This window comes from Chrysochloris asiatica, unplaced genomic scaffold, assembly GCF_000296735.1.
Source record: "Chrysochloris asiatica unplaced genomic scaffold, ChrAsi1.0 scaffold00003, whole genome shotgun sequence".
In the NCBI taxonomy this organism is placed as follows: Eukaryota; Metazoa; Chordata; class Mammalia; order Afrosoricida; family Chrysochloridae; genus Chrysochloris; species Chrysochloris asiatica.
This window is the reverse complement of record NW_006408521.1, coordinates 34,665,864-34,671,392: the sequence shown is the minus strand read 5'-3', so window position 1 is coordinate 34,671,392 and position 5,529 is coordinate 34,665,864. Positions and strand designations below refer to the sequence as shown.

The 5,529-nt window shown below is 40.3% G+C and overlaps 1 pseudogene; it reads right to left on the bottom strand.

Annotated features, from left to right (window-relative positions):
- Positions 1-1,793: 1,793 nt before the first annotated feature.
- Positions 1,794-5,529, bottom strand: part of LOC102837116 — a 7,180-nt pseudogene continuing 3,444 nt past the window's right edge.

Sequence of the window (5,529 nt, the reverse complement as noted above, 5' to 3'; positions counted from 1 at the left end):
AGGTTTACTGCATCATGCAAGATATAAAGTTGATTAGAATACCTTTATAGTCATATGAAAAAGTACAGTATAAAAAAGTTGCATCTTTACATTAACCAACAAAATATTAACAATTGAATTATATTCTTCTAGATAGTTCTAGGATATTCATGTAATCTGTGAAAACAAAATAAAACAAAACAAAATAGGTTATATAAAACTGTCTTCTTCAATTTTGATTTTTGTCCTTAACTTTCAAGTAAAATACTGGTCATCAAGTTGCAAAATCTTAGTATTGGCAATGTGTATGCAAACCACACTGGAAAAAAAAATTGTATCTAGTCAGGCGTGACAAAGATTTTCTAGTGAGACACTTCTAATCTAGTCATCTCACCTTGAACTAGCAAGCAAGGTCATTGTTTTGATACTTCTATTTATTGTCTTCTTTTTAGGAGAGTACATTCTCTCTTCCAAACACACTCAAGATAAGCCAGTATAAATGGCATTTGAAAAATCATTATAAAAATAACTTGCCTGACGTCATTTCATTTGTGGCACTGTAGCATAAGCATTGGACCACAAGGTCAGTTTGAACCGCTAGATAGGTGGTTCAAACTCACCCGCCACTCTTCAAAAACACTTTACAAGGCTCCTATGAGTCAGAGCTCACTCAACAGGACTTAACAATAACAAAAACCAAAGGCTAATTGTAAAGAAATGAAATATGTAATACAATGGTATATTACAGACAATGCCAGGTTGAACTCCGTTCGCCTTTTTATAAACCTACACCACTCCTGCAAATAAGTATTTTGACTGGTCTCGTCTTTGGTAAAACACAAGCTCTGATTTCAGGGTTCTGTCGAGTGAGACTGTAACAGATCTGCTTCACAACGAAGAGATCAGATAAGTCAAAGGAAATTGGCCACGGCTGCTTTAAGACTTTTGTTGCTGTTACTAAGTGCTGTCGAGTTGGTTCTGACCCATAGCGGCCCTGTATAGGGTTTCCAAGGAGCAGCTGGTGAGCTTGAACCACCGACCTTGTGATTCAAACCGTTTTAGCAGTCCAGCGCATTGATCTACAGCGCCACACCAAGACGGCTTTTTGCTAAAACACACAGCATTGTGTTCTTTCTTCTTTTAAGTAGAAGAGTTTCCTGTATATGTTCAGTAGCTTATGTCTGTGCTGTCTTCAAAGTCAACTTCCTGGACACTTGAAGGCATCAAAATACCAGTTTATAAAGTAGAATGTCACTAAGCGCAGTTCATTGTTTAAAACTAGTTCTCTTCAATACAAGTCATGCCAAGTCTTTGGCTCTGGCGCAGTACTTAAAAATTAAGGCAAAATCTCCTCTTTAACTATATATCCTGCCAATTTCACCCTCCAAGTCTTATCTTCTTATATTTATAAAATTATCTTTAGTAAATGCCACATTTCAGAAAGCCAATGGAATACCAAAATGTCAGTGCTAAGGTAATGATTAAAGTGTTGAAGTAACTTCCAAATGTATGTAAATATTTTTGAAAACTATTCAGTTTGTTTCTCCATAACCAGCAATTGATTAATAAAACAGTTTGTAAGAAATAATCCTATACATTATGCTGCTCATCAAAATAATATTTTTGCTCTTTTGTTATTTATGATCAATCTTTGACTTAAGACTTCTTCTTCCTCTCTTATAAATGACTGCTTGTTAATATGAAAGCCATTCTGCCTAAAAGGGAGGGCTTGTTGGGTCTCTCCATCTGGGACTGAATATAGCTTTATTATTGAAAGGCATTATTGCCGTATGCCCTGAAGTTACCCCAGTAGACTACAATAAGAATTGAGTATAACATTCTTGCCTTGTAACTTTAACATCCATCCAGATCTGCATGGCTTCTGGCAATGGGTCCACCATATAATAGATCCCGTCATGCGTCTTAACATAAAAATGAGCAATGGATTTGAACTCTTATTACCATTCTTCAGGTGATAATAATATACAACTTCAGTGGCATGAAAATACATCACTCCTTTTAATTTAGCTTCATGTTTGTCTTCATAACAAGAGAATGCTCACTTGTTCCGATAAAAAACAAACCAACGTTTTTTCCAAGTTTTAGTTTTCCCTCCCAATTTGATGAGGTATCCTCCACAGGTCTTCTCTGTGATGCATGCTGGTTAACAGGTATTGATATTGTGGCTAGCAGTCTCCACATGACTTTGCAAATCAAAGTCTTCCTTCTGGACAGGCAGGTACCGTGTCAAAGGACCAACCTGTGCCCTTCGTTTCTCCGTAATTTTTCATTCTTTTTCAAGTAACTTCTGCCTCTGGCTAGTTTCTTCCTGCAGTCATCTTTCTAGGAGTTCTCAGCATTGTTTTTCTTCTTCCAGAGCTCTGTTTTTGGCTTCCATTTTCCATTCCCAGGACTCAAGCTGCTGTATCTTTTCTGCATGAACTTGTTTCAAAAGTCTCTCCATTTCTTCTATTCTGGCAATATCTGAAGTGCTGGCACTAGAGATATTGTTGGGGGAGCAGGCAGAAATACTGGTCTCCAGACTGTTTGAGCTGTCTAGGCTCAAAGAATCAAAGGCCTGGTCCTTGTAGCTGTGATATGGATAATGGAAAGTATTCAAGTAGATGTTCAATTCAGATGCAGTGTGGTTGTAAAATTCTGAAGAGTTCTGCCTTTGTCCTTCAGTCATCTGTTGGTGATTATACCTTGGTAATTGTGCTCATGAGGAATCTGTACCAGGACCAAGAGGCAGTTGTTCTAACAGAACATGGAAACACTGAATGGTTTCAAATTAAGAAAGGTGTGTGACAGGGTTGTATTCTTTCACCGTACTTATTCAACCTGTATGCTGAGCAAATAATCCAAGAAGCTGGGTTATATTAAGAAAAATGTGGCATCAGAATTGGAGGAAGACTCATTAACAACCTGCAATATGCAAATGATACAACCTTACTTGCTGAAAGTGAAGAGGACTTAAAATATTTATTGATGCAGATCAAAGAGCACAGCCTTCATTATGGATTGCATCTCAGTGTAAAGAAAACAGAAATCCTCACCACTGTACCAATAAACAACATTCTTATCAATGGCGAAATGATTGAAGTTGTCAAGGACTTCATTCTTCTTGGATCAACTATCAACATTCACAGACTCAGCAGTCAAGAATTCAAAGGACGTGTTGCATTAGGCAAATCTGCTGTGCAAGACCTTTTTAAAGCGTTGAAGAGCAAAGATGTCAGTTTGAAGAGAAGAATCGATTCTTTTGAGTTATGGTGGTGGAGAGAATATTGGAAGTGCATGGACTGCCAAAAGAACAAACAGATCTGTGTTGGAAGAAGTACAGTCAGAGTACTTCCTCCTTAGAGGCCAAGATGGCCAAACTCCGTCTCTCATACTTTGGACTTATGGTCAGGAGGGACCAGTCACTGGAGAAGGATAACATGTTGATAAGGTGAAGGGTCAGAGAAAAAGAGGAAGACCCCCAGTGAGATAGATTGGCAAAGGGGCAGCATCAATGGGCTCAAGTGTAGCAACAATAGTGAGGTTGGCCCAGGATCAGGCAGTGTTTCATTCTGCTGTGCATAAGGTCACTATGAGTTGGTACTGACTTGATGCCAACTAACAACAACAACAACAGCAAATTCATTCTTCCTTTGAGCATCCTCAAAGATACGGAGTCTTTGGTTATGGTAGCCAGAGAGGGAGCTCACTGCTCCAGCTGTTGCTCTGTCCTAGGGGCAGGTGAACCTTTGGGGTGATGCTTCTCCCTGTAGTAGCACTGCTGAAATGTGGCAAAATAGAAGATGTGGTTTTCTTTCAAGGCAAAGTGCCACTCAGATACATGGCTTCTTTATGTTGTTTTTTCCTTTCTTCCAGACTTCCAAAGTGCTCTTTGTTCTGTGGCTAGCCCACCAGCACAACTATGGTAGACTCAGCAGCATCAGCATCAGCATCAGCATCAGCAGGGGACTGAATAGAAAGGGGCAGATTGGTGGAATTGCCACATGACTCCTTAAATTCATTTACACTGATACAACCCTCTTTTAGAGTGCTGGGGCTGACCGGAAATCCTTTCCCCCAAAAAGGCTGGAATATTTCTTTTCCAAATTACAAAGATTCTCCTTTTCTCTTTGCAGCATCATTATTAAATTATTCTTTTCTTTCACAAAATGATCTTGCTCCCACTGAGCCTGCTAGACAATATGATTGGCTTGATATTTCAATGCAGACATTTTTTCCTTTCTAGAAACAATGGTTTGCTGATATTCAGCCACTTCACGCAGAAGCTACTGGGTCAAATTCACTTTATCCTCATCTAGACTGCTCTCATACTCAAGCTGCTGGAATTCTAGGTCTTCAAAGTGTTAGCTCTCAACATCCAATAGGTCTGCATCCTTGGTCTTTTCACCAACAATGCTTTGGTTTTCCAGTTATGCTATTTTCTGGTTTAGAAGATCCAAAATTTCCTTCTCCTTCATAAATTCACTTGTTTCTGATTTCTATTCTCCATCTAAAAGCACACAATCCATATCCAACTCTCTGAAGATTCATTCATTTGATCATTTCTATCTTTGATTTTTTGCTCAAGTTTCTCAAGATTGTATAGAATTACAACCGGGTCTCTTCCATTGCAGCCAACTCCTGAGTCCTTTGTTCTATTTGTACACTCTCAGAGGTCTTTGGTACAATACTTGGATAAGCAGACTCACTGGTACATTTCAGAAAGGCAGAGAGTAGTGGGTGAGTCTTGGTGAGGTCCTTGAACAGTTCATCGTTCCTGATGCTCCTTGGGAAGAAGAAGCTGACATGCTCCTGAAGGTGGCCAAGTCCAGGATGTAGAGAGAGTCTTTCCAGGGCACCTGAATCTCACGTCATGAGTCACCAGGGTCTCTACAAATACAGACTCCTCATCAGAGAACTGCAGCTTCTCAAGCTCCTTATTGATTTTCTGTACATCTGCCACCATGGTGCCAGTGGATAAGCGGCTGCCGGACTTGGTGTATTCAGTGCAGACTGTTGCTCCAATTGCTTCCTCTCTGGCTCCATGCGTCTTTCCTCTCTCTGCTGCCAGTGATAATCCATCAGGTTGTTGTATCCTGAAATGAAGCTAATGCTGTTTCTTCTTTCCCGAATAACAGGCTGGGATGTTCCTGAGGCCTGTCTAAGGCTGTCCAGATCAGCTTCTTCAAACTCTACAGATCCACGAGAGCAGTTCCTTTGGGCAGCAAGAACTCTGTCTGGCTCTGGAGGAGAAAAGGAAGAAGGAGTCGGGCTTGTCCCTGAGGATGGAGCCTGATACAAGTCATCAGAGGACACGGAGGAGCATCTTACTGGCCATGTGGGGCCTGGCAGGAACACTGAGGGAGGAGCTTATGTAAGGATTGCCCTCAGATACAAAGGTTTAATAAGGTAAAGCCCCTGAGCTTAAAGAATACAATTAAGGAAATGGTCACTGTCTATTATACTATGATAAGGAGCTCTGGTAGCGTAGTGGTTATGAATCGGACTGTGAACCACAAGGTCAGTAGTTCGAAAATACCAGCTGTTCCG